A 10,941-nucleotide genomic window follows, 5' to 3' on the forward strand; every position below is an offset into this window, starting at 1 on the left:
TTTTATGAGTAGGTACCTACTTTTCGGTTATTACCTCTATACATTCATGAATCGTGATTCGCTGATCGTTCTCCAGCGACCAATTGACAATTATTGGGTGCTTGTAGAAATGTGAATAAGTTTATACTTTTGTTTTTTTTTTTTGTTTTACGTTCGCCCAAGAAACTCACATAGTGACATAAACTCAGATAAACTTCTATCTTACGCAGTTACACTTTTTACAGACAAAAGACCAATGAATTCCCAAATGTTTTTTTTTATTCTACTTTGTAGACTTTAGCCGATCGATCGACAAACACGGTAAACGTTCAATACTAATTATTAAGAGTGTGCACTTCACCAATCTGATCAACAATATTTTATTAATTGTAATTTGCCTGCAGTCTGCATATTATATTTAAATAAATAGTTAAAGTGTTGAACAGTTTGGAGTACCTACCAACGATAATATGGAATCCAGATTCAGGCTAATTGAAATTTACTATTTTGTGTTTCATTTATTAAATTTGAACTCGTAAATAGTCATATTACCTATCATAGATAATAAATGTTATTCATCGACCTATATATTATCTGTATGTCTGTGTTTACGAATCTACGCGTAATTGTGTAAATGATAGGCGAGAAGGGGAGCCTTATTTTTGTCGATGTATCATATTTTCAAAATTAAATTATAGCAAAATAAATTAATAATTATTTTACTTTTTATGTACCTAATCAATATTAAATAGTTATACAGGTTATAGTCTATTAGTCTATATTTATTTTATTACAATATTTTGTATGCAATTACGTTTACGTGAAATCATTATGAAATATTGTAGATATTAAATACTTTTATTTTTCATTTATTTATGAATTAATTAAGTTCCCGAGTCTGGAAATGTTTATAGTAGTAAATATTGTAATAAGGTTTTGTTTATTGGATTCACGATACATCAGGCCCGTAGCCACGGGGGGACTAGACTGCTAGAGGGGGCGTTGCCCCCCCTAAACCCAGTCGTTGCCCCCTCCAAAAATATTAAAAATATAAGAAAGACATTGTTTTTATATATAATGTCCCCCCAAAAAAGTTTACTTTGCCCCACCTGAAAATTTGGTCTGGCTACGGGCTTGCGATACATACCTTTAGGGTTTAGGTATATTTTGTCTTAGAAAATATTCTTTCCTTATAGTTACTTACGTATTAAAATTTAAAATGCTTTCCTGTGAGTTGTGACTTCATCATTTCAAAGTGTACCTATTGTATTACTGTAACGGTCCATGCACAAGCAACCATGAATAGGCATTAAATAATTAGCGTTCTGCGTTATAAATAATCCAAGTTGTAAAATATTTCTAAGTGTTTAATTAATTGAAAATGCTTATAAGTCCCAAAACCACAATTTCTGATGTATAAACTGGCGTAAAGACGCTTGCTCTAATTCTTGTAAATCACGTCTGATAAAAGCTTAACTCGGACTTTCTTATAAAAGCTTTTTCCTCACTCTTCTGGTCGAGTTCTTTCTGAGTTCTGGACAAGCGACGAGCTCCGTCATGACCCACGCGAGTTTACGCGTTTACAGTTTACGCGTCCTTGCAGATTGCAGTTCATGTAGGTATACGCATGCGATGAATTACAAAATTACCACATTATAAAATACAAGCTTATATAGATTCTAATATTTCTAACGAAAGCAATATCATGACTCATGATGAAAATTACGAGAATATCAAATAATTAAACTAATGAGAATACGCATTATACATATATCATATGTACTTATTCAGATTAAATTTTTTAATATATATTATATTATATAGATAAATAGGTGCATATATTATAAGTATTTTATTTGTAACCTCTGTGTATTATTTATACTTAAATTTTTTTAATTACTTTTAATAGCTTAAAATATAGTTGGACATGGAAGTCTAGAAGTGCGCACACAAATGTATACTCGAGGGTGTTAAATGAGATATTATGTCAATTGACTTATCATAATGTCACGGCGTTGAATTTATGGTACCTATAGCTCAAAGATGTAGACTATAAGATGACCGTATTAGGTATGTTACAAATTAAAGTATAAGTATAATATCAAGTTCAAAGTTACCAATTGGTGTATTATGTATTTGTAATTTGTATAACTAGATATATTACAACTATCTTATTTACAAAAAAAAAAAGAAACTGTTTGATTAATGACTAATTATTTTTAAAACTGTTTGAATTTTGAATTTTGTTTCAGGCTTGACTGCTTGAGTTACAGTTGTAGGTAACCATCGTATCCGAATGTATACACACTACACACACGCACTCGTAGTTCAATGAGAAATCAATGACTTTGAAAACAAGAGTGGGTAAGCAGTATCTAAGCACGTAACCAATATATTATATTATTATAAATTATAACGTATACCGTTTACGAATGTGTGTCACATGTGTTAAAATCGTTTCGATTTTTTCTCTTTACTTAATTGTATACTAAATATTTTGTTGTTGGATCAACGTGATTTTTAAATTATTTTGACGAAGCGGACATTACAATTTACAAGCTATGTGAATAATTAATAAAGTACAAACAATTTAGCATTTACGACGAATTGGTGAATGAGGGTTCCCACACACATGTTAAAATAAGTCCGGAGTCCGGATACAATTTTACCGCCACCGCTGCAGCGTGTGAAGACCTTGAGTTTGGTAGGGGAGATACGTTAAAGTGTTAGAACTTAAATAAGAAGTACGTGTGTTAATTTGTTATACCAAACTATATCAATATATCGATAAAATTCAGGGAAAAGCCCAAAACAGTACATTCAATTGGTCTCAGATTTGGAAATTTAATTTAGATAGGGAAGGCTTAATTCTGTCCGATATAGCCCTAAATGGCTAAATGGAGTCCAATAAAATAACTAATTGGTATTAGATTTTCCTATTATTTTCTTATCTACGTTATTTATTCTTAATAATATGAAATAATAAGTAGGTACAGCATAAGATGTTATGAGTTATGACTATTTTCATATAATATTTTACTAGAAAATCGCCAGTACCCAGCAGCGATATTTAACATTAATAAATAATAATAACAATGGTTAATTGGTTAGGTATAAGTATATTCATTTTTTAGAATTTGATACCCTTTTTTCGGTTTTGAACCGACGACGCAGCGGGAATTGGTTTAGCGTTTTTTCCCTAGGCATTTGATATCTAACTATATATATAGTCTAACTATAGTTCACACGGTTCAATTTATAAAATGGTAAGGAAAATATTTTTTTTCTAATTATGTGTAAATTTGATTTTTTATAACAACCAATAAATCCGTAAAAATATCGTCTCCGCAGCCATTAAATTGTGTACTGTTAATTATTAATTATGTGAATTTTAATATATTTATGACGATATGCTAAAAAAAAAAATAACTCTTTTAACACTAAATAAGTAGGTCAAACATGAGAAAAAAGGTTTTTTTTTAAATTTGTTTTTTGCCATAAATCATAATATTATGCAAGTACCTGCTATATTTATTAATCAAGACTAAGTATTTGTAAAACTATTATTATTACCTAATATTATATTGATTACAATTTGAGTGTCCCTCAAATTTACAAAGTATGTACAAAATAAACATTTAAAATTTTCGATTTTAATCCAATCGCATTGATTATGATAGAATGAGTTTCTATTTTTCAGCATGGTCTGCTATAAATCGAGAGCACAATGTGCTTTTCGTATAAAAAATAATATGTTAGTATGTTACTCCTACAAACTTCCGAGCCGTGGACACAAGTCATTAATCATTACTCAATCGTTCCTTATAATGATTAGGTACGACTCTGTCTAGATACTCGTATGAGTAGTACTTATATTATATAATTTATAATTATTTGTTGTTCATACTCTAGTGTATTTAGTGTGACATCTACTTAATAATATTATTATCAGTTGTTTTTTATCATGTCGATTCTTGGCTCCTCGTTAGTATGCCATATCGTACCCCGTTCACGAGAACATTCAATCGCACACTGAATTTGTTCTCCGAAAAACCGGTTTTTGTGTTTGATAGTGAGTTATACTACGTCACTACGGTACTATATGGGTACTTATAATAATACTATTATAATAATGATACAATATACATAGTATACAGGATGCTCCTCCGGTAGTAAACAGACAATACAAAATGAACCGCAGATGATTATTCTATCACCATGTATACAGTATATACATAGTAATATAGTACGACCATTACTAACCGCTACAGTTATAGTTATTTTATGTGCACGTATTTCGTGCTGTATAAAAACTAATATTATAAATTATATAATATAGTAGCCGGAAGGTAGCTCATTCCTCTGACAACCGATTTCGTCGTGATTCGAAATAATTTTGAACGTGCCCATAAAAAAAAAAACCTACTCTTGTTTTGATTCTATAATTTTGCGTGAGTCGATTTTTTTACGAATATAATATTACAAATCATAACATTATATTGTGTTCAAATGATTATAATTATTTTGGAGTTTGAGTATCTACCGTATCGTAATATCGTCATCAGCTATGGTTGCACATTTTCCTTACCAATATTACGTTTATTCAGATTGATTTTGATCTTTATGTACGATTATTACGAATTGTGTTACATCGGCGAGCTTTACGCCATCTGTCTCAAGGTCCTTATCCATCCAACATCCGCCCATCTTCGCTGCATTATCGTCACATGGGCGTACCGTTGACCATATTGTCGTTATGATATTATATACTACATAGTATACGAAAAATAAATATACAGCTGCAAGTTTTGGTTTCGCTCAATCAGTGTAACTACGGTCTTTTATCGTTCTATTTTACGGTTGATGTTGTAGAGTACATTTTTAACATTATTTAAAACAATTCGAAACAAAGAAACGAAATCCTAAACACATAATAAATCGCGTGTATTGTGTATGTATTTAAAATAACCGTATTGTTTTCACTTTTGGTAGTCTACAAATATACAATGGACTTGGTTTCTCAATTAAATATGTTATCGACTAGAACATTCCAAAGTATTATAATCATTAATCTGTATAGGTACACTATGTCACTGTATTAACCGCATACATCGGATGGTGCATCGTGCATCTATACCTATAGGTACCTATAGTAGATACTGCTGCACCACCGATGCACTGTTTATTATATTATTTTAAATAGTAGATATTATAGCCGTTGATACCAGTTCACGGTCGAATTGTATAATAATTATACTTTAATCAACTATACACCACGTGTAGGTTTATTATGGTATACCGTATACCACTATAATATCTGCACAGTATCGTATAATATTATTTCCGTAGCCCGTGGTATAAATACAAACGCTGATTCACCTGTGTATTGTGTAATATCCCAATAACATAATAACTAATAACTTATATTATATTAACATAATATTCTGTAAACAGTAAAAAAAAAACAGTCAACAGATCAAACAACAACGCTCAATTATATACAATATGTACCTATATAAAATTATAGATATTTCTACTTGCAGGATTGTTGCCGCCGCTGCATGTCGGAAAAATGCACTTATTATGTATATGTATAGGCAGGTTATTAAATTGATATATTTATGAATATTATGAAATAAAAAAATACCTATGCTGCATAAATATACATAATACATAATATATATATACTATGTTATAATTTATTTACAGCGCGCATCGCCGTCACTTACAACAGCCAACAGGTATATTATGTATGAGTATGGGAGGTGTTTTAGTCTCGCAGAATGGAGGTCACCTTGAAAATTGAACTGAATATACATAGGTAATATACGGTTTTAACGAGCATTTTACAATATTATTCGTTTTATATCGAAAATAATACGCAGTTTAAGCTGTAAGCTCGTAAAAGTACGGTTTTTGGTTTATCATTACTATACATTACTTGTTTCATTTTTCGCTAATATAAAATATGGTGACGTTATTTACATTGTCATCAGGTTTTTTTTCACTGTACCCACTATCCAGTATAATATATTATTACCATTTAATAAATACTTATTTACAAATATAACACGAACTGTTTGTATATACAGTATACACCGCACAGGTTAACGGATAAATTATAACACGGTAGCGCTATTACAGGTGTATTAGTACTTAGTATAGTTTATAGGTATGTGGTAACTGATATTTCTGTTGTATTAGATCTAAGATTACTGACTACCGATATTATATAGCCAATGCCCAATAGGTTTAATACAGTTAACATTAATTATGTGTATATACGTACGCTGCAGAACTAGTATCTATATAAACGAGTTTACTACCAGTTTTATTATATTTAGTTGATGTGTAATAATATTATTAATTATATATACCTATGTATACATAATATTATAATATCTCGCAAAATTAGTCAAATAATATTGGATTATGCAATATAATATACTGCAGGGGACTGGGGTGATTCATTAAGCATGCTCATTGCTCACTCATTTTAGATTCCGAGCGGAGTGATAAATGTATTGATTTTACAATGTGTTTTTTTATTTTGTGTGTGTGTGTGTAAAATGGTTTGATTTTCAATTTTGAAAGTGGTTTTGAAAAAAAAAATTGAATAATTTAGTTCGTATTTTATAGAGGTTAAAATTAAAAACTCAGTACCTACTTTTTTATAATCGGGAAAAACAAAAATTAAATTAAACAAAAATGGGAATTTTTACACAAATTCGATTTTCGAAAAAATCGATTTTGTTTTTTTTTTGTGTAATTCAAAAACGATTAACATTTGATACTTGATTTACTAAATATTAATAATTTCTATACTAATTTCAAGTATTTCTGAGCTATTTAAACTTAAAACTTTAAAGGCATTTACAATTTAAACATTTTTTTAGTTTTTTATTTCTATAAATGTCCATTAAAAAGTTATGGACGTATGAATTGCGCCCTGGGTTAATGAGAGGTACGAGTTGCGGCCATATAATAATGGATAGGTATGTTATTACAATAAAACAAAAAAAATAATTATAATAATAATAATTATATTTATATATATATATTATGTATATTGAAAAACGCATTTATAGTAATTTACTATCAATTAATTATAAATATTACATATTTTTCAATTATTCAAATAAAATTAATAAAATTAATAGTAAATACTAAATAGTAATAATATAATATAATATTTCACATTTAAAATTTTCGTATAAATAATATTATTTTTTCGCTTTTTTTTTAATTATTCTTTTGGCAAAACTTAGAACTCATTGATTTAACAAAATTAAAATTCTCTATTGCTTTTAGCTTGATCTTTGTCATAATATGTTCTCTAATGAATGCTTGTTTTTCACACATTTTCTTTGTTTTTACACTTTTACTTTTGTATTTGATGTATTTTTCAGATTAAACTTGTAGTAACATATTAACGCGAAATTATATCTGTTAGGATGGGTAGCATAGAACGACATGTTTATAGTTTTGAGTAAAAATTTTCACAGCTATATGCCTATATGTATTACTATGTAGCTACCACCTGATCTGCATATACATAGGATTATCATACATATATATATTACTTAGCTATAAAATAGCTAAAATATTGTTGTGTTGCAAGTATTAACCTACAGTTAAAATATTATTGGGCTGGAATTCACCGGTCTCCAACATCGTAAACAACACATCGGGCTGCAACTCACCCATAGACAAATATTTAGCACAGTGGTTCACAAACTGTGTACTTTCTAAGTGCACTGCGGTTTATAGCCATAAAATAAATAATTTAAAATTTATTGAATTTTTTATTTTTGTTATGTCTCGTGGTATTCACCGCAGAGCGCCGTGGCTGAATTTGATTTTGGTATAAAAAAGGGCCTGTGGAAAAAAATTGCGCGGGGTTTAGGGGAATACATACGCATAAATAGTGATCTCCTCGATACCTAATGTACAGCAAAGTGGTATCCATTCGACTACCTATCTATTTTTTAAATTTAGTAATGTTTATTAAATTTCTGCAGAAATTTTGAATTTTTAAGTATACTTAAGGACCATGTTTTGAAATACCGAAATTATCTATACCATTTAACAATTAATATTCTGTGGTGATATAAACGTCTATACCTATTTTTATTAAAAGTTTATTTTTTATGAATCGTTAAGAAAATTATATGTTGAAAAAGTTGCATGTATTTAAATCAAAAAAAAAAAAAAAATTTAACCCAACAGGACATGCCGTTTAACTGATATAAAAAATATTTTTTGCTTAAATTACCCAAGATTTTGAATAGATACAAGTTTTGAGTATACCTTCCTATACTTTTTTAAATATTTCAAAAATCAGAATTTTAATAAATATACATTATTAAAGGAAAAAAATTGGAGAAGACCAGGATTAATGAATTATTTTTTAATCTTGTATTTTATGTATAATCAGACAAAATGTCTTTTCAGCTATGATTTAATTTATTTTATTATAAAAATTATACACACCTTATGGCATACACACTAAATCGTTTATCTTGAGTTTTATTAAGTATTTTTTTTTTTGTTTTAAAACAAATGTACAAATTAGTTATATGCAAAAACTAATAAGCAAGTGTGATAAAAATACGTCAATACAAATAGCTTGATGGGCGTGAGTGGGGAAAGGTTAGTTAAGTCGTTCAACAACACCAGCAGATGATTACGCGGTTTTGGTGAACATGAACATTAACAATAACCGTTGATATTGTATTAATGGATTATTGTATTACAATTTACGTTACATTCAACAAAAATCTATTTTATACTATTCTCACCTAATACCGTGTACAGAATCTACTATACTCTGGTCGAGTTTGGTCTTTGGTGTATGCATATAACATAGGTACTCGATATTACGTATCGGTATTAGATAGCCAGATAGGTATCCATTTAGCATCATAATAACATTGTTGTAGTTTATCATTTTACGGTTGATAATAGAAATAAGTTGTGTCGTATAGATGTAATTGTGTAACAATAACCACTATAATCACACTTATATTGTGTATAACTTAATAAACTCATTAAAGTCTGTAATAATCAATATAGTTGTATTTATATTTTATATGCTAGTAAATAGGTATGTAGCGAATTGGTTAGTATTTAAAATAATAATAATAAGTATATATTAATGTATTATATATAATATATATATATATATGTAATTAAGTGACATTTTATATTCAAATAATATATACATAATGTTTGTGTAGGGAAGGAACTTTCATAGAAACGAAGGTTGTAAATTTGAAATGTGTTGCTATTTATGAGGAACGTGAACGCGATTTTCCATTCTTTGTACCTATATTATGAAAAAATAAAATGAAACGTACGTTGTTTTTAGTGAGAATATTGTTTAGAAATTATGTGATTATTGTATTTATTTTATTTTAGGTAATTGTAAATGACACATTCAAAATTTAATCTAGCCTAACTTAGGGTTTTTTTTATAAGCTTCGATCGATCGATACAATCTTAATTAGGTAGGTACGTATATAAACGTTATCTTATTATTGATTCAATTATATTATATTCTAATAAATATTATTTTTTTAATATTAATAAGTTATCACTAATCAGTTAAGGGTATAAAATTTAATAAACACTTATAATTATTTTTTAAATAAATTATCACACAAATAGATACATTTAATATGCGTAAAATATATAATTTCAATGATAAGATTCATTTTTTTAGTTATAAACTATAATAATACGAGTATAATATAATATATTGTACATACCTACTATATAATATACTTATATAAAAATATAATATATAGAGTATAGACACTAATATGACTTATATTTTTATTGAATGTAATGACTATAATATTATAGTAGTTCTTATAAATATAAGAAATATATAGTATTTTAAAATATATACTAAACAAATACAATAACAATTATTAACAAAATTGCTTGAAAGTAAAAATGGAAAATATTAATTAGACGATTTTATAGTTAATATCTATGTGGTTATTGACTATTACATATATACATTTTAATTTTTAAATATGATTACATGGTTATCAAAGCTAAATTTATAGGACCCAACGTTAAAATTAAAAAAACCTTTAACTTTAAAATAACTAAAAACTTTTTTTAACCCGTATAGTTTATGGCACTTAGTGCTTAAAACTCAAATTATTTTAATCACCAAGCATACAATTATTTTATATTATTGTGGTTTTTCGGTTTCCAAAATAAATATTGATTATTTTATTTAACATCGTATATTGAATATAATGAATACAATATAAATAAAAAAAGGCCTGTGATTCATTATTAAACCAATGAATATTGAATAATACACTCAAATATACCTTTATATATATTTTTTAAAATTAAAAATTTAAAGGTTTTTCTCTTTTCAGTTGCTGCATTAGGGTGATTGTTGTATGGTGACTTAAAAAAATGCCTTGCCGGGTTCTTGACCCTGTAGTTGACATAGGTTATAGCAGTTAATATTGGTAAGTACTAATTAATTTACTAATTAATTTTGAGTTAATATTATTAGTTTTATAATATAATATTGATTTATAAACAATCATATATAACGTACTTAGATTTTATACTGAAATTTCCTAATTTTAATATTTGTCCTTTTTTATAAAATAAAAATCATGCTTGAGTATGACTGTTACATTACTTAAGTACTATACTATATATATTATATATAATATATACATACATAATTCTGTTTTGAATCTTTATAAGATAATAATTAATTATATACTTATAAATTACATTCAAAGTATAACAGATATAACGATTTTTAATAATGTTATACTTAACATTATTTTATATTTTATTTAAACATACCTATTTATCGAATAAAATGATTCCATTTTATATGCTAATTATTAATAAATATATAATAACCGAGTTGATTAATTCACATAATTTTTTAACATTTATAATGATATCCTTTCA

General features: G+C 27.3%; 1 long non-coding RNA gene across 2 annotated transcripts; it reads left to right on the forward strand.

Annotated features, from left to right (window-relative positions):
- Positions 1–22: 22 nt before the first annotated feature.
- LOC114125898 (uncharacterized) lies at positions 23–10,478 on the forward strand. 2 transcript variants are annotated; one of them, XR_007604524.1, is made up of 5 exons: positions 23–300; positions 1,889–2,049; positions 2,232–2,343; positions 5,689–5,800; positions 10,383–10,478. It is a non-coding gene; the product is annotated as an uncharacterized LOC114125898 (long non-coding RNA). The 2 variants fall into 2 exon arrangements; XR_003592547.2 differs by lacking the exon at positions 23–300 and adding an exon at positions 324–1,594.
- Positions 10,479–10,941: the final 463 nt, after the last annotated feature.

Source organism: Aphis gossypii, chromosome 2, assembly GCF_020184175.1.
Source record: "Aphis gossypii isolate Hap1 chromosome 2, ASM2018417v2, whole genome shotgun sequence".
NCBI lineage: Eukaryota > Metazoa > Arthropoda > Insecta > Hemiptera > Aphididae > Aphis > Aphis gossypii.